Here is a 27,711-nt window from a genome sequence, read left to right on the forward strand (position 1 = left end):
TGACTTTGGTTGCTGTGGAATATTCTTTAAGGAGTTAGTTCACAAAATTGATAGTTTAGAGTTGACCCTATTAAATTATCCTTTCTCTGGAATTAAAGAAATTAACATTTGTGCCTGGTTTTTGTACTTTATCTGCTCTCTTCTCAAACTCCTCACATTTTCCATTTTTAAAGAAAATAATCCAATAGAAGGTTTGATTTGTCATAATGGTTTACTGATCTTAGAATTCCACTATTGACTTTTCTGTCAAGGAGCTCAATGTTGACACTGTTTCTTGTTCAGGACTGGAACTGGGACTCTTACACAGTTTTCTAACTTTTTTTTTTAATCCTCCTGTGGTCTAGCTACTTCACTGCCATCATTGCTATTACTGGTCTCACTGGTAAAGATTCAGTGGGCCTTGCTAAATATTTAAATGTAGATATCCTACTTCCCTAGTGGCTCAGACAGTAAAGCGTCTGTCTACAATGCTGGAGACCTGGGTTTGATCCCTGGGTTGGGAAGATCCCCTGGAGAAGGAAATGGCAATCCACTCCAGTACTACTGCCTGGAAAATCCCATGGACAGAGGAGTCTGGTAGGCTACAGTCCGTGGGGTTGCAAAGAGTTGGAGATGACCGAGCGACTTCACTTCATCCTGCACTTCAAAGATTAATGTTGGTTTTGAACTTGTGCCAAATGTTGACATCTGACCATCATTTTCTGTGTGTTCTTGTTTTTAGGCAGAGGCAGAGGTGAATGTGGTTTCTACCAAGGAAGCTTTGATGAAGTGGATGTTTGGCCGAGGAGGCAGCAGGGAAATGGACAGGTCACAGAGCTGGGAGGAAAGATAACTGAAGGAGTCACGTCTTGGGATAAAGATTCTTGGTGTAAAAGCATTTCTTCTCTGCTTTCTGCAGAGGAGAAGGCTCTCTGTACAGTTACAAGGTGTCATTTTCCCCCAGAATGCTAATTGAATAAGAGTTATATTAGAAATGTTTAAACGATCCTTACTTAAAGGAAGAAACATTCTAGATAAATACATTAATATTTTTGTGCCAGCATGGATATTTAATAATTAATTAGATGTGCTGTTTGATTAGCACTCAGTGAGACACATTTTCATTTTATTGTTTGTTGCTGTTAATCAAAGCATCTTCTCTATATATTGCTTGTGACTTTATATGAAGTCTTTCAAGCTAAGCAAAGGCAGTTGCACAAATACATATACAAAGATGTCCGTGTGATAACATGTATAATATAAAACAATGGGAAATAAGCCAAACAACTTAATTTCAGTGTGGTTTCTTATATGATGGCATATCTACACAATTGTTATTGTTGGTCACTAAGTCATGTCTGACTCTTCTGTGACCCAATGAACTGTAGTCCAACCAGGCTCCTTTGTCCATGGAATTTCCCAGCAAAAATACTGGAGCGGGTTGCCATTTCCTCTTCCAGGGGATCTTCCCAACCTGGGAATCAAACCTGCATCTCCTGCATTGGCAGGTGGATTCTTTACCTCTGAGCCACCAGGGAAGCCCTGTCTACACAGTAGAATACTATATGTACCATATAACCATAAAAGTTAGGATGAGTTTGAAAATATTTAATCCTGTGTAAAAACACATTCTGAAAGCAGTTTATAAAGCTCTGTATAGCAGATACCTAAAATCAAACATGAATTTGGCTAAAAATGTATCTAATAAAAAAAGCTTCTAGGTCTGTATAAGCTAGCTTTTGGTAGGTGAGATGGATATTTTTGTTTTTATATTTGTGCTTTTCTGTGTTTTCCAAATGTTAGGCAAAAACAATATATTTGTTTTATAATTTGAAAAAACTGCTATTAAAGATAGGAAATGGGTGTCATGGATGGGAAATCTATGTATTACTCTTACATTTTGTTTGAAATTGGTTTTTACCTTTTCTAGGGGTGACATGTTTTGACAAACCAGGACAAAAAGATGTAGGTAAGACTTTCTTGTTGTTTTGAAGTATTTTTATCTAGATTTCCATGGCATTAGTTCTTAAGGCTCACAAAGGATACCTTTATTAAAAATTCACTCAGTTACTTGCCTCGCTTCAGTAGATGGGGTTGTAGCATTGCTTGCACTTAGAGTTCCATGGTTATTTGAGGGCTGTATTGCATGAAACCAAGGATAATAATTACAGTCATTAGAACTGGTTTAACTTTTTAAGTCTGTGAGTTCTCTGCAAGACATATATTCTGTATTAAGGCTACCTTATGAAGTGAAATTTCAAGTTAGGAAGCAGCCTATTAACTCCTTTTCCAAAGTAGTTAGCATCTCACAGGTGAGAAGAAATAGAGAAAATAGTAGAATGTTTGCTTTTGTATTCGAGAGCAAAGGCTAAAACTATGACTGTTCTTACTTTAGTCATTTATTCAGCTGGTCTTTTTGATAAATGACAGTCTGTCTTTCTTAAAGGGCAGTTTTCACATAGATCTAAAAAATATTTTATAGTGGCTTTTTTTTTTTTTTTTGAATCAACAAACATTTATTGGATCCCACCACATGTTGGATTCTGTGCAGTAGATGACAAGGCCTTTGCTCTTGACCAGTCTCAACAGCGTGGGAAACAGATACATAAATTAGCAAGAATAAATCAGTAAAAGCTACAATGAAAATCTGAGCAAATTGCCATAATACCACAGAATGGAAGAGTTTCACAGAAGAGGTGACACTGAAATATAATTGGATTTTTCTAGGCAGAGGAAGGGAAGAGGCATTCTTTTTGAAAGGAAAGATCTCTGTAATGTTCCCCCAGTAAAGTCAGGGATGGTGGGCTTTAACTATTATAACTGAAGGCTTGGGATTAGAATTGATTTATCCCTTTACACTGAGGTGAGACGGGTGTTTCCTTGACCCTGGAAATAGCTATAGTTAATCTCTGAGGCCATGCCTCAAAACTTTCTTTGTGAATCTCCAGGAATAGTCTAGTTTGAGAAGCACTATCTTTATTTTTACTGTAACATTTTAAGTTTCTGTTTTCCTGGCTACTGATTTTTTTTCTTTTTATTTTTTAATTTTATTTTTAAACTTTACATAATTGTATTAGTTTTGCCAAATATCAAAATGAATCCGCCACAGGTATACATGTGTTCCCCATCCTAAACCCTCCTCCCTCCTCCCTCCCCATACCATCCCTCTGGGTCGTCCCAGTGCACTAGTCCCAAGCATCCAGTATCGTGCATCGAACCTGGACTGGCAACTCATTTCTTACATGATATTTTACATGTTTCAATGTCATTCTCCCAAATCTTCCCACCCTCTCCCTCTCCCACAGAGTCCATAAAACTGTTCTATACATCAGTGTCTCTTTTGCTGTCTCGTACACCAGGTTATTGTTACCATCTTTCTAAATTCCATATATATGTGTTAGTATACTGTATTGGTGTTTTTCCTTCTGGCTTACTTCACTCTGTATAATAGGCTCCAGTTTCATCCACCTCATTAGAACTGATTCAAATGTTTTCTTTTTAATGGCTGAGTAATACTCCATTGTGTATATGTACCATAGCTTTCTTATCCATTCATCTGCTGATGGACAACTAGGTTGCTTCCATGTCCTGGCTATTATAAACAGTGCTGCAATGAACATTGGGGTACATGTGTCTCTTTCCCTTCTGGTTTCCTCAGTGTGTATGCCCAGCAGTGGGATTGCTGGATCATAAGGCAGTTCTATTTCCAGTTTTTTAAGGAATCTCCACACTGTTCTCCATAGTGGCTGTACTAGTTTGCATTCCCACCAACAGTGTAAGAGGGTTCCCTTTTCTCCACACCCTCTCCAGCATTTATTATTTGTAGACTTTTGGATGGCAGCCATTCTGACTGGTGTGAAATGGTACCTCATAGTGGTTTTGATTTGCATTTCTCTGATAATGAGTGATGTTGAGCATCTTTTCATGTGTTTGTTAGCCATCTGTATGTCTTCTTTGGAGAAATGTCTATTTAGTTCTTTGGCCCATTTTTTTATTGGGTCATTTATTTTTCTGGAGTTGAGCTGTAGGTGTTGCTTGTATATTTTTGAGATTAGTTGTTTGTCAGTTGCTTCATTTGCTATTATTTTCTCCCATTCTGAAGGCTGTCTTTTCACCTTGCTAATAGTTTCCTTTGATGTGCAGAAGCTTTTAAGGTTAATTAGGTCCCATTTGTTTATTTTTGATTTTATTTCCAATATTCTGGGAGGTGGGTCATAGAGAATCCTGCTGTGATGTATGTCAGAGAGTGTTTTGCCTATGTTCTCCTCTAGGAGTTTTATAGTTTCTGGTCTTACGTTTAGATCTTTAATCCATTTTGAGTTTATTTTTGTGTATGGTGTTAGAAAGTGGTCTAGTTTCATTCTTTTACAAGTGGTTGACCAGATTTCCCAGCACCACTTGTTAAAGAGATTGTCTTTAATCCATTGTATATTCTTGCCTCCTTTGTCAAAGATAAGGTGTCCATATGTGCGTGGATTTATCTCTGGGCTTTCTATTTTATTTCATTGATCAATATTTCTGTCTTTGTGCCAGTACCATACTGTCTTGATAACTGTGGCTTTGTAGTAGAGCCTGAAGTCAGGTAGGTTGATTCCTCCAGTTCCATTCTTCTTTCTCAAGATTGCTTTGGCTATTCGAGGTTTTTTGTATTTCCATACGAATTGTGAAATTATTTGTTCTAGCTCTGTGAAGAGTACTGTTGGTAGCTTGATAGGGATTGCGTTGAATCTATAAATTGCTTTGGGTAGTATACTCATTTTCACTATACTGATTCTTCCAATCCATGAACATGGTATATTTCTCCATCTATTAGTGTCCTCTTTGATTTCTTTCACCAGTGTTTTATAGTTTTCTATATATAGGTCTTTAGTTTCTTTAGGTAGATATATTCCTAAGTATTTTATTCTTTCCGTTGCAATGGTGAATGGAATTGTTTCCTTAATTTCTCTTTCTGTTTTCTCATTATTAGTGTATAGGAATGCAAGGGATTTCTGTGTGTTGATTTTATATCCTGCAACTTTACTATAGTCATTGATTATTTCTAGTAATTTTCTGGTGGAATCTTTAGGGTTTTCTATGTAGAGGATCATGTCATCTGCAAATAGTGAGAGTTTTACTTCTTCTTTTCCAATTTGGATTCCTTTTATTTCTTTTTCTGCTCTGATTGCTGTGGCCAAAACTTCCAAAACTATGTTGAATAGTAATGGTGAAAGTGGGCACCCTTGTCTTGTTCCTGACTTTAGAGGAAATGCTTTCAATTTTTCACCATTGAGGATAATGTTTGCTGTGGGTTTGTCATATATAGCTTTTATTATGTTGAGGTATGTTCCTTCTATTCCTGCTTTCTGGAGAGTTTTTATCATAAATGGATGTTGAATTTTGTCAAAGGCTTTCTCTGCATCTATTGAGATAATCATATGGTTTTTATTTTTCAATTTGTTAATGTGGTGTATTACATTGATTGTTTTGCGGATATTGAAGAATCCTTGCATCCCTGGGATAAAGCCCACTTGATCATGGTGTATGATCTTTTTAATGTGTTGTTGGATTCTGATTGCTAGAATTTTGTTAAGGATTTTTGCATCTATGTTCATCAGTGATATTGGCCTGTAGTTTTCTTTTTTTGTGGGATCTTTGTCAGGTTTTGGTATTAGGGTGATGGTGGCCTCATAGAATGAGTTTGGAAGTTTACCTTCCTCTGCAATTTTCTGGAAGAGTTTGAGCAGGATAGGTGTTAGCTCTTCTCTAAATTTTTGGTAGAATTCAGCTGTGAAGCCGTCTGGGCCGGGGCTTTTGTTTGCTGGAAGATTTTTGATTACAGTTTCAATTTCCGTGCTTGTGATGGGTCTGTTAAGATTTTCTATTTCTTCCTGGTCGAGTTTTGGAAAGTTGTACTTTTCTAAGAATTTGTCCATTTCTTCCACATTGTCCATTTTATTGGCATATAATTGTTGATAGTAGTCTCTTATGATCCTTTGTATTTCTGTGTTGTCTGTTGTGATCTCTCCATTTTCGTTTCTAATTTTGTTGATTTGATTTTTCTCCCTTTGTTTCTTGATGAGTCTGGCTAATGGTTTGTCAATTTTATTTATCCTTTCAAAGAACCAGCTTTTGGCTTTGTTGATTTTTGCTATGGTCTCTTTTGTTTCTTTTGCATTTATTTCTGCTCTAATTTTTAAGATTTCTTTCCTTCTACTAACCCTGGGGTTCTTCATTTCTTCCTTTTCTAGTTGCTTTAGGTGTAGAGTTAGGTTATTTATTTGACTTTTTTCTTGTTTCTTGAGGTGTGCCTGTATTGCTATGAACTTTCCCCTTAGGACTGCTTTTACCGTGTCCCACAGGTTTGGGGTTGTTGTGTTTTCATTTTCATTCGTTTCTATGCAAATTTTGATTTCTTTTTTGATTTCTTCTGTGATTTGTTGGTTATTCAGCAGCGTGTTGTTCAGCCTCCATATGTTGGAATTTTTAATAGTTTTTCTCCTGTAATTGAGATCTAATCTTACTGCATTGTGGTCAGAAAAAATGCTTGGAATGATTTCTATTTTTTTGAATTTACCAAGGCTAGCTTTATGGCCCAGGATGTGATCTATCCTGGAGAAGGTTCCATGTGCGCTTGAGAAAAAGGTGAAATTCATTGTTTTGGGATGAAATGTCCTATAGATATCAGTTAGGTCTAACTGGTCTATTGTATCGTTTAAAGTTTGTGTTTCCTTGTTAATTTTCTGTTTAGTTGATCTATCCATAGGTGTAAGTGGGGTATTAAAGTCTCCCACTATTATTGTGTTATTGTTAATTTCTCCTTTCATACTTGTTAGCATTTGTCTTACGTACTGTGGTGCTCCCGTGTTGGGTGCATATATATTTATAATTGTTATATCCTCTTCTTGGAATGATCCTTTGATCATTATGTAGTGACCTTCTTTGTCTCTTTTCACAGCCTTTGTTTTAAAGTCTATTTTATCTGATATGAGTATTGCTACTCCTGCTTTCTTTTGGTCCCTATTTGCATGGAAAATCTTTTTCCAGCCCTTCACTTTCAGTCTGTATGTGTCCCCTGTTTTGAGGTGGGTCTCTTGTAGACAACATATGTAAGGGTCTTGTTTTTGTATCCATTCAGCCAGTCTTTGTCTTTTGGTTGGGGCATTCAACCCATTTATGTTTAAGGTAATTACTGATAAGTATGATCCCGTTGCCATTTACTTTATTGTTTTGGGTTCGAGTTTATACACTATTTTTGTGTTTCCTGTCTAGAGAATATCCTTTAGTATTTGTTGGAGAGCTGGTTTGGTGGTGCAGAATTCTCTCAGCTTTTGCTTGTCTGAAAAGCTTTTGATTTCTCCTTCATACTTGAATGAGATCCTTGCTGGGTACAATAATCTGGGCTGTAGGTTATTTTCTTTCATCTTTTTAAGTATGTCTTGCCATTCCCTCCTGGCTTGAAGAGTTTCTATTGAAAGATCAGCTGTTATCCTTATGGGAATTCCCTTGTGTGTTATTTGTTGTTTTTCCCTTGCTGCTTTTAATATTTGTTCTTTGTGTTTGATCTTTGTTAATTTGATTAATATGTGTCTTGGGGTGTTTCTCCTTGGGTTTATCCTGTTTGGGACTCTCTGGGTTTCTTGGACTTGGGTGATTATTTCCTTCCCCATTTTAGGGAAGTTTTCCACTATTATCTCCTCAAGTATTTTCTCATGGTCTTTCTTTTTGTCTTCTTCTTCTGGAACCCCTATGATTCGAATGTTGTAGCGTTTAATATTGTCCTGGAGGTCTCTGAGATTGTCCTCATTTCTTTTAATTCGTTTTTCTTTTATCCTCTCTGATTCATTTATTTCTACCATTCTATCTTCTAATTCACTAATCCTATCTTCTGCCTCTGTTATTCTACTATTTGTTGCCTCCAGAGTGTTTTTAATTTCATTTATTGCATTATTCATTATATATTGACTCTTTTTTATTTCTTCTAGGTCCTTGTTAAACCTTTCTTGCATCTTCTCAATCCTTGTCTCCAGGCTATTTATCTGTGATTCCATTTTAGTTTCAAGATTTTGGATCAATTTCACTATCATTATTCGGAATTCTTTATCAGGTAGATTCCCTATCTCTTCCTCTTTTGTTTGGTTTGGTGGGCATTTATCCTGTTCCTTTATCTGCTGAGTATTCCTCTGTCTCTTCATCTTGTTTAAATTGCTGAGTTTGGGGTGTCCTTTCTGTATTCTGGCAGTTTGTGGAGTTCTCTTTATTGTGGCGTTTCCTCACTGTGTGTGGGTTTGTACAGGTGGCTTGTCAAGGTTTCCTGGTTAGGGAAGCTTGTGTCGGTGTTCTGGTGGGTGGAGCTGTATATCTTCTCTCTGGAGTGCAATGAAATGTCCAGTAATGAGTTATGAAATGTCTATAGTTTTGGGGTGACTTTGGGCAGCCTGTATCTTGAAGCTCAGGGCTGTGTTCCTTTGTTGCTGGAGAATTTGCTTGGTATGTCTTGCCCTGGAACTTATTGGCCCTTGTGTGGTGCTTGGTTTCAGTGTCGGTATGGAAGCATTTGATGAGCTCCTGTCAATTAATGTTCCTTGGAGTCAGGAGTTCCCTGGAGTCAGGGTTTGGACTTAAGTCTCCTGTTTCCGGTTATCGGTCTTATCTTTACAGTAGTTTCAAAACTTCTCCTTCTATACAGCACCATTGATAAAACATCTACATTAAAGATGAAAAGTTTCTCTACTGTGAGGGTCACTCAGAGAGGTTCACAGGGTTACATGGAGAAGAGAAGAGGGCGGAGGGAGTTAGAGGTGACCCAAATGAGATGAGGTGAATCAATAGTGGAGAGAGTGGGCTAGCCAGTAGTCACTTCCTTATGTGCACTCCACAACTGGACCACTCAGAGATGTTCACGGAGTTATACAGAGAAGAGAAGAAGGAGGAAGGTGACAGAGGTGGCCAGAAGGATAAAAGGGGGAATGAAAAGGAGGGAGACAGATCCAGCCAGTAATCAGTTCCCTAAGTGTTCTCCACCGTCTGGAACACACAGAAATTCACAGAGTTGGGTAGAGTAGAGAGGGGTTAGGGAGGAGACACAGGCGATCTGGTGGAGAAAAAGGAGAGTCCAAAGGGAGAGAGAGCAGTCAAGCCAGTAATCTCGCTCCCTAGTGGAAAATGGGTCCTGAAGATTGGGTCCTTAAAGGTACAAAATTGGTAACAAATACATAAAAGCAAAAATTAAAAATCTAGAGTAGAGTTTGGAATTTCAAAAATACGATGTTAAAGAAAAGAAGAAGGAAAAGAAAGAGAGAAAAAATGAACAAACAAAAACAAACAAGGTCACGAAAATTATTAAGAAAGTACAGGTACAAAATTGATAACTAATACCAAAAAGCAAAAATTAAAAATCTAGAGTTTGGAATTTCAAAAATACAATGTTAAAAAAAAAAAGAAGAAGAAGAAGAAAAATAAAGAGAGAAAAAAACAAACAAAAACAAACAATGTCACAAAAATTATAAAGAAAATACAGGTACAAAATTGATATCAAATACCAAAAAGCATAAATTAAAAATCTAGAGTAGAGTTTGGAATTTCAGATATACAATGTTATATAAAAGAAGGAGAAAAAGAAACAGAGAAGAAGAAAAAAAAAAGTCACAGAAATTATATAAAAAAAAACTATAGGTACAAAATTGATAACATATACCAAAAAGCGAAAATTAAAAATCTAGAGTAGAGTTTGGAATTTCAAAAATACAATGTTAAACAAAAGAAGAAGAAGAAAAAAAACAAACAAGGTCAAAAAATTATAAAATATATATATATGAAGTTTGCTGAAGAAGAAAAAAATAGGGTCTGGTTTTTTTTTTTTTGCAAAGTAATAGGTTATAAAAGTGAAAATTAAAGGAACAATAGAAGACTTAAAAAAAATTTTTTTAATTAAAAAAAAAGAAAGAATGATCGTAAAAATAATAAAAATATATCTAGGACTTTCTTGGTTTTGTTGTGGGTGTTGTGGGTTCAGTTCATTTTTGGCTAGTTCCTTGGTCAGACTTATATTTCTCAAGATCTATAGGCCCCTTCCTATGTAGTCCGTAGTAACCACAGGGTTTTGATCTATTGCCTGTAGCTTCCAAGGCGTTTCCCTCTGTTATATCTTCTTCTGTTTGCTAGTCTCTTCAGTATCTGGTTTCCGCCCTGACACAAAGGGGACGGTGGAGGACACTGTTTTTTTTTTAGGCTTACTTGTTCAGTCGCACTGTGGGGAGGGAGGGAGGGATGCTGCAAACAAATAACACTGGCGTGCGCTCGCAGTGCCTCAGCCACACTAGGTCTGCCCCGGCTCACGGCGCGTGTAGCCACCCTGCCCACACTGCTTGGGCTCTAGGTTGTTCCACCGGGAACAATCCGAGGCCGGCCCTGGGTTGCATGCACCTCCCAGGTCCAAGCTGCTCAGGTTCAGGCACTCGGGTAGTCCTCAGAGGCGCAGACTCAGTTGGGCCTGCATTTTGTGCTCTTCCCAGGTCCAAGCAGCTCAGGTGATGAGGTGTTTGGCAAGCGCCAATGCTGCGACTTATCGCCTCCCCGCCACTCGGTTATCTGGGTGTAAAACCGCCACACCTTCTCAGGCAGATGTTGACCGTCCAGACCCCCAAGAAATTTTAGTTAGCAAAGAAGCCTGCTTACAGTTTTATAGATAATGTCTCTCTGGGGCTGCGATTGCCCCCTTCCGGCTCTGGCTGCCTGTCACCGGAGGGGGAAGGTCTGCAGCCGGCTATCTCTGTTCAGTCCTTTGTTCTGTGCGCGGGCCTGGCGGTCTTAGGTTGGGGCTGGCTTTTCACGTGGTAGATATCCCACAGTCTGGTTTGCTAGCCCAAATTATTTCGCTCAGATAGCGCTCAGGGTATTCAGGCCAGATTCTTACTCTCAGCGATGCAGCCCGCGCCGCGCCTCCCTGCCCAGCCCCCGCTTGCTAATGGCGGATGCAGGCATCTGCGCTGCTTCTCCGCTCAGGGAGTTACCGTAGGGCTCGCAATCTGCGAGTTTTAATTGTTTATTAATTTTTTCTCCCTGTTATGTTGCCCTCTGTGCTTCCAAAGCTGGGCACAGATTCGGCAGTGAGAAGGTTTCCTGGTGTTTGAAAACTTCTCTCTTTTTAAGATTCCCTTCCCGGGATGGAACTCCGTCCCTCCCTCTTTTGTCTCTTTTTTTTGTCTTTAATATTTTTTCCTACCTCCTTTCGAAGAGTTGGGTTGCTTTTCTGGGTGCCTGATGTCCTCTGCCAGCATTCAGAAGTTGTTTTGTGGAATTTACTCGACGTTTAAATGCTCTTTTGATGAATTTGTGGGGGAGAAAGTGTTCTCCCCGTCCTACTCCTCCGCCATCTTGGCTCCTCCCTCTATAGTGGCTTTTATTTAATGCTTTTTAATAAGATGTTCACTTCAGCTTATTAAACTATGCTAATGAATCAGTGAACTAAAATGGATTGGAATGGGTGAATTTAACTCAGATGACCATTATATCTACTACTGCGGGCAGGAATCTCTTAGAAGAAATGGAGTAGCCATCATGGTCAACAAAAGAGTCCGAAATACAGTACTTGGATGCAATCTCAAAAATGACAGAATGATCTCTGTTCGTTTCCAAGGCAAACCATTCAACATCACAGTAATCCGAGTCTATGCCCCGACCAGTAACACTGAAGAAGCAGAAGTTGAACGGTTCTATGAAGACCTACAAGACCTTTTAGAACTAACATCCAAAAAAGATGTCCTTTTCATTATAGGGGACTGGAATGGAAAAGTAGGAAGTCAAGAAACACCTCGAGTAACAGGTAAATTTGGCCTTGGAATACGGAATGAAGCAGGGCAAAGGCTAACAGAGTTCTTCCAAGAGAACGCACTGGTCATAGCAAACACCCTCTTCCAACAACACAGGAGAAGACTCTACACATGGACATCACCAGATGGTTAACACTGAAATCAGATTGATTATATCCTTTGCAGCCAAAGATGGAGAAGCTCTATACAGTTAGCAAAAACAAGACCGGGAGCTGACTGAGACTCAGATCATGAACGCCTTATTGCCAAATTCAGACTTAAATTTAAGAAAGTAGGGAAAGCCACTAGACCATTCAGGTATGACCTAAATCAAATCCCTTACGATTATACAGTGGAAGTGAGAAATAGATTTAAGGGACTAGATCTGATAGATAGAGTGCCTGATGAACTATGGGTGGAGGTTCATGACATTGTATAGGAGACAGGGATCAAGACCATTCCCACGGAAAAGAAATGCAAAAAAGCAAACTGGCTGTCTGGGGAGGCCTTACAAATAGCTGTGAGAAGAAGATAAGTGAAAAGCAAAGGAAAAAAGGAAAGATATAAGCATCTGAATGCAGAGTTCCAAAGAATAGCAAGAAGAGATAAGAAAGCCTTCTTTAGCGATCAATGCAAAGAAATAGAGGAAAACAACAGAATGGGAAAGACTAGAGATCTCGTCAAGAAAATTAGAGATACCAAGGGAACATTTCATGCAAAGATGGGCTCGATAAAGGACAGAAATGGTATGGACCTAACAGAAGCAGAAGATATTAAGAAGAGGTGGCAAGAATACACAGAAGAACTGTACAAAAAAGATCTTCATGACCCAGATAATCACGATGGTGTGATCACTGACCTAGAGCCAGACATCCTGGAATGTGAAGTCAAGTGGGCCTTAGAAAGCCTCACTACCAACAAAGCCAGTGGAGGTGATGGAATTCCAGTTGAGCTATTTCAAGTCCTGGAAGATGATGCTGTGAAAGTGCTGCACTCAATATGCCAGCACATTTGGAAAACTCAGCAGTGGCCACAGGACTGGAAAAGGTCAGTTTTCATTCCAATCCCAAAGAAAGGCAATGCCAAAGAATGCTCAAACTACTGCACAATTGCACTCATCTCACACGCTAGTAAAGTAATGCTCAAAATTCTCCAAGCCAGGCTTCAGCAATATGTGAACTATGAACTTCCAGATGTTCAAGCTGGTTTTAGAAAAGGCAGAGGAACCAGAGATCAAATTGCCAACATCCACTGGATCATCGAAAAAGCAAGAGAGTTCCAGAAAAACATCTGTTTCTGCTTTATTGACTATGCCAAAGCCTTTGACTGTGTGGATCACAATAAACTGTGGAAAATTCTGAAAGGGATGGGAATACCAGACCACCTGACCTGCCTCTTGAGAAACCTATATGCAGGTCAGGAGGCAACAGTTAGAACTGGACATGGAACAACAGACTGGTTCCAAATAGGAAAAGGAGTTCGTCAAGGCTGTATATTGTCACCCTGCTTATTTAACTTATATGCAGAGTACATCATGAGAAACGCTGGGCTGGAAGAAGTACAAGCTGGAATCAAGATTGCTGGGAGAAATATCAATAACCTCAGATATGCAGATGACACCACCCTTGTGGCAGAAAGTGAAGAGGAACTCAAAAGCCTCTTGATGAAAGTGAAAGCGGAGAGTGAAAAAGTTGGCTTAAAGCTCAACATTCAGAAAATGAAGATCATGGCATCTGGTCCCATCACTTCATGGGAAATAGATGGGGAAACAGTGGAAACAGTGTCAGACTTTATTTTTGGGGGGCTCCAAAATCACTGCAGATGGTGATTGCAGCCATGAAATTAGAAGAAGCTTACTCCTTGGAAGGAAAGTTATGACCAACCTAGATAGCATATTCAAAAGCAGAGACATTACTTTGCCAGCAAAGGTCCATCTAGTCAAGGCTATGGTTTTTTCAGTGCTCATGTATGGATGTGAGAGTTGGACTGTGAAGAAAGCTTGAGCTCTGAAGAATTGATGCTCTTGAACTGTGATGTTGGGGAAGACTCTTGAGAGTCCCTTGGACTGCAAGGAGATCCAACCAGTCCATTCTAAAGGAGACCAGTCCTGGGTGTCCTTTGGAAGGCCTGATGCTAAAGCTGAAACTCCAGTACTTTGGCCACCTCATGGGAAGAGTTGACTCATTGGAAAAGGCTCTGATGCTGGGAGGGATTGGGGGCAGGAGGAGAAGGGGACGACAGAGGATGAGGTGGCTGGATGGCATCACCGACTCGATAGAGGTGAGTTTGAGTGAACTCCGGGAGTTGGTGATGGACAGGGAGGCCTGGCGTGCTGCAATTCATGGGGTCGCAAAGAGTCAGACATGACTGAGTGACTGAAGTGAATGATTCTGAACTTTCATAAGTAATGAACTTTTGTTGAAAATATTGTAGATTAAAAAAAAAAATTGCTCATGCTATGTCTTACTGTCTCCCAGAACAGCAGTAGTTAACTAGTTTGTTGAGACATACTGACATACTGATCATTGTGAGGTGTCCTATGGCAGCAAATTAAAATCATTTAAATACTGAAAGTTCCAGAATGATTTGTTCTTTTTAAAGTTAGAGACAGTTCTTATCATGTATTTGCTTCTTATGAAGTAAGGAAGTAGAGAAGTGGGTTCAATTATAGACATCTGAGTAAGAATTGTGCATGACCCTTGTGAATACCCACAGGAGGATGTAGAGGCAAAAAAAGGCCTGTAGTACTCAAATTATAATTTCTGTTCATTAGGAATCATCTTATAGTATGATTCTGTGAGGATGAAATTAAAAGATCATTGAAGTAAAATCTAGGTGATATGGAAAGGTTCAACTCAGTGCATTTTGAAATACTTTGAAGCAGGCATAGCAATTTTTGGCTGTTAGGTTGCTGCTGGCAGTTGGTAACAAGGGCTTGTACATATATAAGGCACTTCCCTTTTGGCTCCGATGGTAGAGAATCCACTTGCAGTGCAGGATACTCAAGTTCGATCCCTGGGTCGGGAATATCCCACATAGAAGGGAATGGCTTACCCACTTCAGTATTCTTGCCTGGAGAATTCCATTGACAGAGGAGCCTGGTGGGCTAAGTCCATGGGGTCACAAAGAGTAGGACACAATTGAGCGACTAACCCAACAACACACATATAAAAGTGGGCTTTATGGGTTTTGGTATCTACTTGTCTTCAGTTTACTGGGACTGTTATGCTATCTGTATTGGTTTCCACAAGCATTTTTTTAACATCATTCCATTGTGGTCTCCTGGATCATGTATCCGAGATATTATCACTAATTTCCCAGGTGGCCCAGGTAAGTGAGCTATAGAGCCAAGTGTTAGAGCTGCTGGTCCCACCTTCTAGGAAATTTCTCCTCTTTCAGTTTGCACTCCATTCACCTGAAATGGAGCCTTTGCAGAAAACTTAATCCGCTTAACACAGAAGGTGTGATTCTTTGAAAGAATCATTCTCTCATAAGCTTTCAATCTCCTAGACAGAAGTATTTGATTGCATTTTTTAGCTGTCTGTTATTGTATAGCATTAGTATACCAATGGAGTTTTACTGGGGGGAGTCCATATGTGTCTAAGGAAAGTCGTATCTAATTTTCAGATGTAAAGTTTATGTATAAATAGTATGGTAAAAGATCCCTCTGGCTTGAATGGAGAAGGTACTGCATCTGTGCTGAGCCTGAGAGTCCAGACAGGCCTGTTCACTTCCTAGTTATGTTACTTTGGGCATCCTCTTTGTGTGACCCGTGTAAGTGATGTGGAGCTCTTAGGAAAAAACATACCATGTAAATCTTCAATACTACTTTATTTTCACAGGTTAGGTGAATCTTGTTACTTTGTTATAGAAATAAGAATTCCTGCTGTCTGTCTGTGTTACAACAGTCTTGGGTTGGAAAAAAATCTGTTGGTCTAGCTAGTACTTAAGAATGCCTTAAATTTTTAAACCACAGAAGTACTCAATAATTAAGTTTATGTGTGATTGATATACTTTGCCATTATCAGTCTTAGAGCACTCCAGAGTTCTTTATTTTCTTCTCCTTTTGGTCAAAGAATAGGAAAATGTGACTTCCTGCTGTGCCCTGCTCTTCACAACTGCTTGCCTTTACTGGCTAGTATTTACTTCAGGAAATGATTCCTGCGTGGGTCATCACCAGTGGGGAGGGTTCATCTTTCACTTAGCCCACATAGGCCTGGATGGGGGAGATTTCAGAAGAGCAGCAACAAATCTGTTTGAAATCTGATAGGGTGAGTTTTTTGGGTCTTGTTTTGGTTGAGGACAGTTTAAATTTTTTTTTTTTTAATGGAAATGACAAGTATACAAAGGATAGTCTGAAGTTAAACCGGAGGTAAGGGAAAGGGTTCGTCTTAGTATCAGATCAGATCAAATCAGTCGCTCAGTCGTGTCCAACTCTTTGCGACCCCATGAACCGCAGCACACCAGGCCTCCTTGTCCATCACCAACTCCCAGAGTTCACCCAGACTCACGTCCATCAAGTCAGTGATGCCATCCAGCCATCTCATCCTCTGTCGTCCTCTTCTCCTCCTGCAAAACAGCAGAGAAAGCATAATTTTCATGGAGTATTAGATTTGGAAAGAAATAATAGTTTATCTAGTCCAACCTCCTACTGGTGAATAAACACTCATTTTGTATTTATAGAAAAACCTGTTATAAGTTTGAAACAGAAACTTGGATTTGAAAATGCTTCATTGCCTAATTATTTTTTGCTTTTTCTAGTGGAGGTTTTTCCCCTGGAGCTAAATTATATCTAAACCTTTATATCTACAAAAACATAAATATATTTACATCTATGAGGTTTTTATACTATTGAACGGATCCTAGGTAGAAAGGGAAGGTTTTTACTTTGGTCGGAAGTCATTCAGGTGAATAGTTGTAATATTTAAATCACTATTTGATTAATGTGCACAATAGCTTTATTTTTTTTTAAATTTAATTGGAGGCTAATTACTTTACAATATTCATTCATATGAATCAGCCATGGGTGTACATGTGTTCCCCATCCTGACCCTCCCTCCCCATGAAGTAGATAAAATTTTGCATCTTTGCCTAATAGTACCCTACAGTTTCCGTCAGGCTAGTGCTTGTTTTACTTGCTGTGATCACTTTCTGCCACAAATAAATGAATATGTAAGTGTGTTTGAGTGTCATGCCCAAATGCTTTTAGAGTTATGGTTAAATCTATTTTTTTGGTGTTTTCTTGTGAATTTTTGTTCTTAGCTGTTAAAAATTAAGGGAGGAATATTTGCCCCAGTTTGGTTTTATAAGGAACCAAAGGAATGATCTTTGTTGTCTTGAAAAAAGAGCAGTTTAAAAAGGATGTTCACTAAATATTGTGAAATCATCATTCTACCCAGGGAGCTAGGTTTGAAACTAGACTGTTGCTCTGACTTGCAGAGGAAAATGAGAAGTTTGTGACTGATTTTCCTAGAGTTCACTGTGTAAAGTGTGTCCATTTTTACCTTCATTACTGGTATCATACCACATTCATATAAACTCACCAATAGCATTTCTGTTGTTATACATATCTGTTACCGTCACATGCATTGATTTCAGCAGATAACCATAGACAGCAACTTTGTATAATGTTGTATTTCCACAGTGTGTATTGTTAGCTCAGCCATTTTTTATGGCTGGAGACTTGATCATCATGATGTAATCAGAAAGATGTAATCAGCATTGGAAAAAAAAAAAAACAACATGAGATACAAGAAGGAAAAACAGCTACATAAATGGCTGAGTGTATTTAATACATTAAAAAATAGGGTGCTAAAATGGATACTTCTTACTCTATGAGTCCTGTTTCAGAGATCTGAAAGCTGTCAATGCTTTGTCCATTGATGTAGATGTCCAGGTCAGTCCTGTTTGGGCTCTTGGAGACCAGAGGAGTTTGAAATTCAGGAATAGTCTTGTCAAAATTCTCCATCTTGATTTGATATTCACCTTTGGAGCCTTGGGTCAACAGAGATGCAAAACAGCGATATAACATGATCTCGGGAGGACAGGTAGGATGTCCTCCTCTGGCATGTTTCTCCAGTGCCTTCCTGCACTGTTGAAAGGAACACAACTAATTCAAAGTGGGAAGGAGTTTCATACTGGAGCAGAGTAGCCAGAGGACTTGATGGTATAATAGAGTGGTAGTAGGTGAGTGGAAAGGTAAAGAATGGACATTCCTCAGAACTGATGCCATCAAGGTGGAAGTCCACACTGGTCTGGTAGAGTTTGCCGTTTCCTGATAGAGTATAGCTGAGACCCGAACATTGGTTAGAGGGCTAGGCTGAGTGTTGGCCACTTGGAAAATGAGATTAGGTTTACCATCTAGGTGAGCTACTACTGCTAAGTCAGTAAAGCGAATTGAGGAAGCTCGATTTTTTGGCCGGGCAATCTTTGCCACAAAGGCACCTAAATTAGAAACCATTGAGGTCTTTTTTTAGAATGAACACTAGAAACGTCATTACTTTTTCTGAATGACAAGGATCTAGCAAATTGTTATACATTTCTTAGTGTCATGCCTGCCAAATAGGTCAGGAATTGAACTTGTTAATTTCTCATTAGCCTGAAACGTTTTTCAAAAGAGTACATATATTCTTATTTTAAAACTGATTTCAAAATGGATAAGAAAAATTCATTTGTCACATAGAAATGTAAAACTTTTGAAGTTTGTTAGGAAGTCAGAGTCATCATTGCCTATATCCCTACCCCTGCTTAAAAAAAAATACAACAGAAAATAAATGCAATTTAGTTGCCATCAGATTACTTCAAGTTGAAATAGAGATTAGATTCATAGTAGAATGGTTTGGGGTAGGGAAGGGACCAGTAGACAAGTGGTCCATTGAAGAACTTTTAACTTTGAAATTTATAGAAACCTTTTTTCTTTTAAAAAGGCTCTGGCTCTAAGGGGATTTCAGTGTATGCTTCAAGTGCATCCTCCTTTGAACCCCACCCCCACCCCCACAACTCTAGATCAGGGTTTCTTAACTACTAATGCACCACAGATATTGGCAGGCTGGTGAGGTCTATGGACCTCTTATCAAAATTATGCATTAAAGTAAAATACATAAAAGGATACCAAATATATATATATATTTTTTTGCTAAGGATGTGTATTCTTGTTCTCTATCATGCAATACTGACTGTGGTGCTCTGGGCTCACTAGTGTTGAGTAAATGTTGAAAAAATGAACTCAGGAGAAAATTCTAACCCAGTAAATGTTTAAAAAAAAGAACAAATTCTTCTGCTAGGTAAAATGACAGTAATATGCATTGAACATATTTATTCACTTATTTAAGAAAATATTTAGCTCCTTTGAAAAATTCCTTTTAGATTTTTTTATTCATATGTTTTTGGCTAATATAGAATCAAATTTTTAAAAATTTCTCCAGTTGTTTGACCCTTGACTCTTTCTTCTCAGTCTCAGGCATTACTTGTCAATAATGCAAATGAATTGTTCTGTAGTATGATTGCTTATAACTGATTATACCCATTCCAAAATATTCCTGTATTTTTTTAAAGAACAAAAACAATTACTTGTGATAAAAGCCTCTAGCATGAGGCCTAGGAGCATTTGTATGGCAAGGAGGGTGATTGCACTTGGACAGTCACCACTGGGGAACATGGTGCCGTAACCAGTTGTGAGCTGTGTCTCCAGGGAGAAGGTGAATGCCGCTGTGAAACTGGTGATGTACTTGACACAGATAGTGTGGTTTTCAGGTGGGGCATCATGATCCAGTCCCCGGTCGCCATTCACCTCAGCTAGAACATACCAGAGTACTGCAAAGACAAGCCAGTGGATAACAAAAGAGGCGGAGAAAACCAGCATTATCTAGCGCCCCCACATGTACATTAGGATTCCCCAAGCGTCTCAAAGATACGCAAGACCTCCTGAAGCGTGCTGTGACCATCCTTGGTAACCATCCTCTGAGTCTCTGACTCAGGAGAGGAGCAGTAACTTTGCAGTGACTGCCATCCATCTCAGGCGATAATGCTCTGAAATCGAGAGTGCATTAGTAAACCCTTAACTGTTTCATAGTTAATATTAATAAATCCTGGTTTTGTAATGTTTTTTTGGAATGCTTCCCCAACTACCCGGCAGGCTTTCCCAGTCTGATAGCTCTTTCTGTTTTCAATAAGGGAGCATTCACTGACTTAGTCATTTGTTTGATAGCTCATCATGGATTGCCTTGAGATATCTCTTACTGGTTCCTTTATGCTATGCTATGCTATGCTAAGTCACTTCAGTCGTGTCCGACTCTGTGTGACCCCATAGACGGCAGCCACCAGGCTCCCCCGTCCCTGGGATTCTCCAGGCAAGAACACTGGAGTGGGTTGCCATTTCCTTCTCCAGTGCATGAAAGTGAAAAGTGAAAGTGAAGTCACTCAGTCGTGTCCAACTCTTAGTGACCCCATGGACTGCAGCCTACCAGGCTCCTCCATCCATGGGATTTTCCAGGCAAGAGTACTGGAGTGGGGTGCCATTGCCTTCTCCGGGTTCCTTTAAGGACTGTTAAAATACTATTTGGCACTTTAACAAATCTCTGAGGGCTGGGGTTACCACTAATGTCTTTTCTGGTGCTTTTGTATCTTTCTTGCTCAAGTCCAGGCTTTCAGTGTGTACTGATTTGACCAAATGTTATATGTAAATAACTTTTTGTAATTAAACTTATAACTGAATATTGAAAAGGAATATTAAATATGTGTTCCTTTGTTTAAATAAATGGAAATCATTTAGAAGTGTAGTGTTTAACTGAAAATGTTTTGAAGCCAAACTCAGTGCTAGGATAAGCTTTTAGACATCTGTAGTTCTATTGTATCTTTTATAATTAGCCTGTTGAAATTTTATAATTAGATTTTATTTGTTTTTGTTACTTTGTGGCCATTTTCATGGAGTCTTTCCTTCTATGGCTGGTGAATTGCCACCCTTTTGAATATTCTTGGTTCTGACTACATAGTAGAGAGGTAAGAAATTCCAGGTAGAGATTTCAAGATAATATTAATTTTGAAAGTAAATGAACCAGAAGAAAAAGTTTTAAGTTTAATGAACTAAAATAATCATTAAGACATCAAATGGCAATTTTTAAAACATATTAATAAAACTAGTTTTTAACTGTAGTCAGTTTTCATCTTTGTTTATGTTTTCTCTGATGAATAGAAATCTAACATGTGCTTTCCATGTGACCATCCTTGCATACAACAAAGGTGCGGAGGACTTAGGCAGAGGCAGCCAGAACAGAGTGGGAGATGCGGCTTTGCTTCCCTTGAGTGCTCCTTTCTTCTCTGCCTCAGTCCAGTACTTGGGGTTCATGTGTGACTCATTTTGTTTTGGGGTTTTTTTTTTGTTTTTTTTTTTGAGGATTCTTCCTCAGAAGTAGGTGCCCTCGGAAGTGTTGTGTATCACCTTCCTACCTTCTGAATGACAGCGAGGCACGTGGAGCTAGGCTATTGCTTGAGTTTACTGGACCCTCCTCTGTTTAGGAACTTTGCGGTTTTGGAGACTGCCTTCCCCTGTTGGAAATGGACCTTAGCAGCTGGGTAGATACTTTCCCTTTTGTCGTAAAGCTGATTTAACATTGCTGATATTAGAGACATTCTCTTATATTTTCTTTAGACTTGAGTTGCTGATGGAACACTGGGATGACTGTTAAATTTATTTAGATTAGATGGTCATTTCAGTTTCATATTATAAATTGAAAAAAAATCTTAGGACCTTAATGTTTTATAATTTATTATCCTAACAAGTTGTCATTATCATTTTATTTAGTGTTTTTTTTTTTCTTGGCACAGATATTTAATGACTCATTTTACTAGATTTTTTGATGTTTTAGAAGACCTGATATCCGCCCTTTTGTAAATAATAATAATAATAACAAAATATTCATAAGCATTGTGCTAGGTGCTTTCATATTGCATTGTCTCTAATTCTTTGGGGTCTCAGCAAAATAGATATTCATATCCCACTTTTCAGATGAGATCACTGAGGATCCACAGTGAAATTTTCACAGGGCATATGGATTATTTTCCAAATTTGTCTAACTTTATAGTTGGGTTTTTTTTTTTTTTAACTACAAGAAGCTGTCTCATTTAGAGAGTTTGGTGAGATAAGTCTTCTCAAGATAATTGATACTGCATTCACAAGATAGTCTTTGACAGCCTAATTTTTAGCATCTTTAGTAATGCTTTAATGTCTCAAGTATCCATTTAAAATCATTGTTAGCTTTATTCATAATTTTTATGTCAATACTGATTATATTAGCTAATATAAATTATTTATTATTTGCCAGGAGTCATACCAAACACTTCACATGTGAAGCCAATAGTAGTGCCAGACACAGAATAACCTCTTGGGCTATTTGTTGCTTTATTGGTATTAATAATACTTATGTGCACATGAATGCTTGGTCGTGTCCGACTCTTTGTGACCCCATGGACTGTAGCCGCCAAGCTCCTCTGTCAATGGGATTCTTTAGGCAAGAATACTGGAGTGGGTTGCCATTTCCTCCTCCAGGGGATCTTCCCGACCCAGGGATACAACCTGTGTCTCTGTCTCTTGCACCGGCCACCAGGTTCTTTACCACTGAGCCACCTAGGCAGACCAACGTTTCTTAACTTTCATAGTAATAAGTGCCATTGTTAATGCAATTTTATAGGTAATGAAGCTGAGGCACAATGTGTCTCTTAAGATCACAAAAGTAGTAAGTGGTGGTGAATTCCTGCTCAGTCTGTAGACCAGAATCAGTACTATATTGCCTCAAAAATAGACATTTTGACCCTAGTAAGCCTAATTTTGTCCAAGAGCCCTACTGATTATTCTTCAGAAATGCTTAGGCTAAGATCTGTGATTTGTAGACAAGAAATATATTTTCAATTAAGGAAGACATCTTGAATGATTTTAAAATTAGTAAGGAATCTTCCATAAGGCTCTTATCCTTATCCATCAGAAGGCAGACAGAATGAAAACCACAGTCACAGAAAACTAATCAAACTGATTACATGGACCACAGCCTTGTCTAATGAAACTATGAGCCATGCCATGTAGGGCCACCCAAGACAGATGGGTCATGGTGGAGAGATCTGACAAAATGTGGTCCACGGGAGAAGGGAATGGCAAACCACTTCAGTATTCTTGCCTTGAGAACCCCATGAACAGTATGAAAAGGCAAAAAGATAGGGCACTGAAAGATGAACTCCTCAGGTCGGTAGGTGCCCAATATGCTACTGGAGAAGAGTGGAGGAATAGCTCCAGAAAGAATGCCGAGATGGAGCCAAAGCAAAAACAATACCCAGTTGTGGATGTCACTGGTGATGGAGGTAAAGTCTGATGCTATAGAGAACAATATTGCATAGGAACCTGGAATGTTAGGTCCATGAATCAAAGTAAATTGGAAGTGGTCAAACCAGGAGATGGCAAGAGTGAACATTGACATTTTAGGAATCATTGAACGAAAATGGACTGGAATGGGTGAATTTAACTCAGATGACCATTATATCTACTACTGTGGGCAGGAATCCCTTAGAAGAAATGGAGTAGCCTTCATAGTCAACAAAAGAGTCTGAAATGCAGTAATTGGATGCAGTCTCAAAAACGACAGAATGATCTCTGTTTGTTTCTAAAAGTGGGTCTCTGCGTCATTCTCTCCCACGGCACCCTCATCTTTTGTTTTATAGCACTAATCGGGCTTTTATTGTATGTTTATCTATTTCCCTCCCAATTCTGTCTCTGCACTACCCTGGATACTCCATGTTAGTTTTATTCAGCTTGTATCCTCAGCACTATGTCCAGGCCTGGCATAAAGCTGCCATTCAATAAAAACATGTTAAATGAGTAGGTGAATGAGTAAAAGAATGACTTACTTTAGTTAACTTCTCTAAACTTCACTTTAAACAAGGCGGGTATTTAAAATATCTAACTAGTAAGGCAGAGGGCAGGAAAGCATCACAAAGCATGCCAAACAACAGAGTACCACTGTATAACACAGGGAACTAAATATACAGTATCCTGTGATAAACCATAATGGAAAACAATATGAAAAAAATCTATATGTGTGTGTGTGTGTATACAACTTCCCTGGCTCAGTTGGTAAAGAATCTGTTTGCAAAGCAGGGTACCCAGGTTCGATCCCTGGGTTAGGAGATCCCCTGGAGAAGGGCATGACAACCCACTCCAGTATTCTTGCCTGGAGCATTTCATGGACAGAGGAGCCTTCCCAGCTATAGTCCATGGGGTTGCAAAAGAGTCGGACACAACTTAGCAACTAAACTAAACTGGGTTTCAAGGTTGAGTGTCCTCAGAGGAAGACCCAGAAAGAAGCTTTGCTAACGTGGCCTTGGGAGTCAGATTCCTGGACTTTCTCTGCACTCTACTTGTTAGCAGCTAGACACTAAGTTCTGCCCAAGTGGAAAGGGGGAGAAATGAGATTGCACGTTTGGTTGGGAGGAGAGCCCAAAAACTGTGGGTATGTTTTTATTTTTACTTATTTTTTAAAAATGTTTTGTTTTGTATTAAGATATAACTGATTAACAATATTGTGATAGTTTCAGGTGGACATGACTGAGCAACTAACACTTTAACTTTTAATGTGCATATATATGTGTGTGTATATATATATGTGTGTGTGTGTGTGTGTGTGTGTGTGTCTGAATCACTTTGCTGTACCACGGAAATTAACACAACTATACTTCAATAAAATCAAGACTTGACTTCAATAAAATAAGTTTTTTTAAAAAGTAAAATATAGATGTATTTTAAAACAGAGAAGAAAGCATCCCAAATGTTCAAGCCAAGTTCTAGAGCAGTGAGTATGCCAGAGGTCCCCGCTATGCTAAGTATTAACCTTTCAGTTGCCAGAAGGTGCAGAGGTCTGGGGGATTCCAGGGGAGAAAGTGAGGGTGATGGGAAGCTGGAGGGGCACTTAGGGGATTTGCAGCAACAATCAATACAAACATTTCACTAATTTAGCAAGCATTTGAGACTGCACTGGTACAAACCAGCTAAATGTTACCCCTGTCTGTGAAATGGAAGAACTGACAGCCAGCTGATCAAAAGGGGTGCTGGGAGAGGTAACATCAACCAGCTCCAGGACATGCTAGGAGAAGCAGGCCTGAGGCAAAGAAAATAGCAACAGCTTAGGAAATACTAGGACAGAAATGTCTGCTTTCACCTTCTCGCTTCCCACCCCAAAGAGACAGACAAATCCTAACAAGCATGCCAAGTGTGGGGGGAATCCAGCTGCATTCGGAAAGGGTGCCTGTGTTGAAGAAACTGCAAATATGAAAAAACAGAACACAACCAAGTGGCAGGAGAGACTGAGGCTCTCCAGGAGTTTCCTTCTTAACTAAGGAAAGTTAGAAATTGCAGTCCCTCCATGAAAAGCCTGACTGGCCCCCTGACTAGTGTTCAAGACCCTAGGCTCTTTCCTCCTCTCTTTGCTTCTAAAGTGCTCTGACCCAAAAGCTCATTCAAAGTAGGGGCAGAGGCTCCAGAGCTCTTTAGGTCTTTGGTCTTATCCACACCAAAACCTTTGAATTTGCTTCTCTTTTGAGCAGCCCTTCAGAAGTGGACTTCTTGAGCATGACAGAACCAGCTGCTGGAGGTAAACCTGCCTTCCTGGTGAAAACAAGAGATACCTTACATCTGACGTCCACAGAAAGAGGACTTTACTATAAAGCTAGAAGTCGTGTTGCAGAATCCAAAGCTGGGGACTGTGAAAGGGAGACCATCAGAAACTTCAATCCAAGCACTGGCTTTGCTTTTCTTCCCAACATCAGGCTGACTGGCCTTGTTTCTTGGTATGCCTCATGGAAAATGCCCATTGTCAACATCTCCTTCGATTATAGCACCTCCATTCAGAATCAGGCAAGACAGCAGGGCTTCAGCACCATTCCAGGGTCCTGGAAATGGGACGTGATTGGTTGGCTTGAGTTAGGTGCCTGCCCTTGACCAGTCATCAGTGGCTTGGGTGAGAGGTGGACTCACAGTTATGTTTGGCTGTTCTCCCCAGTTCTATGCACACAGAAGGGGTATGGTGTTGCTAGACGAGGGATACTGGGCAGGCAGTAGATAGAAAGTACCCTGTAAATATGATTTATCCAATGTCAATCAGCTAGAAAATGGCATGCCAGGTTTAAATGACTCTGTGTTCTTCCATTTTGCTCTGTTTTGGGGGTATGAAATGAAGGTTATTTATTTCCCTGGGAGGTGGGGAGCCTTGTTGGAGGGACACCAGAAGTGAAGCCCACAGCCTCAGACTCCAGTAAGCGTTCAGAGAGCTGAAGTTAGTGAGTACAACAGTGCTTGCCAATCCCGGCTTCCAGGCTAGACTGTAAACTGAAGAGGATTGTATGTGTATAGCTTGGGTCCTGGTAGGGAGGTTTTTTTTATGCTAAGTCACTTCAGTCATGTCTGAATCTTTGCAACCCTATGGACTATAGCCCACCAGGCTCCTCTGTCCATGGGATTCTCCAGGCAAGAATACTGGAGTGGGTTGCCATCCCTTTTCCAGGGGATCTTACTGACCCAGGCATGGAACCCGCATCTCTGTCTTACATCTCCTGCACTGGCAAGCGGGTTCTTTACCACTAGCACCACCTGGGAAACCCTGATAGGGAAGAGTCCTTGGTAATTGTTTAGGGAAGAGAGGGAGGGAAGGAAGAAAAAAGGAAGGAAGGAAAGAAGGAAGGGAGGGAGGGAGAGAAGGATTGTGATTCTAAATCACTCATAGAGCTTGGTACAAAGAAAGATAATCATAAGTAACATTTATTGAGCACTTAGTATTCTAAGACTTTGCATGTGTTAAATCATTAATCCTCACATACTATCAATTGACTGAAAATTATTGTTCTCTTTTATTCTATTCTTTTATCCTATTCTCTTTCATAGATAAGATACTGAAGCTCACGAAGGTGAAGTTCACCCAGGTTCACCATGTTAATGGCAAAACCATTACAAATCTAAGCAGGTCTGGCTCCAGAACCTCCACCCTGAACCACTGCACCACACAGTCTTTTTAGGTGTCAGTAGACCACTCAGAGAATCAGAATCTTTGGGGGTAAGACTTGGGGATCTGTATTTGAGCCAGGGTTCCCAGCTGATCCTGATGCATAACCAGCATTAGACCTAAAACCATAAATTTAAAAATTAGCGGCAGGCCTGGGGCCATGTGACTAAAACAAACAAGACTGCTTCCAGGCTTTTAAAGTTTATCTGATCATATGAACATGAGGCTTGCCAAATAATGTTGATTGATTATATCCCCTTTGTGAGGAGGGAACTCATACCCAGATCAATTACAAAGAACCCTCCAGGGACCTTTGAGCAGGCGGCCAGCTCAGGGGACCTGCCTATGAGACATTTTCCAAAGGGGCTCCAGTCACAGGCCACCGTCCTTGGGAGAGCCAGGATTGACTGTGTACCTGCCTAGTTCCTGGACTTTGATCTCCCATCTGACCTCCTTCTCACCCCTGCTCTCATCTGACAACTCCTGCTGGGTTGACCCCATCTCTGACCCCAGCCTGCCCCAGTTTTCAGCCTCACTGCTCCAGGCTGCGATCTCACATGATGACAGCTTGAGGCAGGACAATATTTGTATCAGCCACCAATAATAGGAGCAAAATACCATCTCTTCTAATAATGTAGTGACAAATGGAATATTCATGTCAAAAGAACTGTGTCTTTCAGAGTGGAATTCAGGTATCTTAAACCAACTCTGCAACTGTCACTGAAAATCAGATGCAGAAACAGTGAGAAATAAATGACCCTTGGTACTAACTGGAGCAAATGTTCTTTCATTGATTAAACAAATGGTTATTGAGAGCCAATTTTATGATGGTTTTTATGTTACCACTGGGGGCAAAAAAGATGAACAAGACATTGTGTCTGCCCCCACGGAGTTCCCTCATGCTCATCTGC

At 39.6% G+C, this 27,711-nt stretch overlaps 1 long non-coding RNA gene and 1 pseudogene across 1 annotated transcript; one reads left to right on the forward strand and one right to left on the reverse strand.

Moving 5' to 3' along the window:
• Window positions 1–399: 399 nt before the first annotated feature.
• LOC133230730 (uncharacterized) lies at window positions 400–27,711 on the forward strand. Its single transcript, XR_009730952.1, has 4 exons — window positions 400–655; window positions 734–926; window positions 1,910–1,948; window positions 25,350–27,711. It is a non-coding gene; the product is annotated as an uncharacterized LOC133230730 (long non-coding RNA).
• LOC133230723 (inward rectifier potassium channel 13-like) lies at window positions 17,596–20,298 on the reverse strand (annotated as a pseudogene).

Source organism: Bos javanicus, chromosome 2 (genome assembly GCF_032452875.1).
Source record: "Bos javanicus breed banteng chromosome 2, ARS-OSU_banteng_1.0, whole genome shotgun sequence".
NCBI classification, from domain to species: domain Eukaryota; kingdom Metazoa; phylum Chordata; class Mammalia; order Artiodactyla; family Bovidae; genus Bos; species Bos javanicus.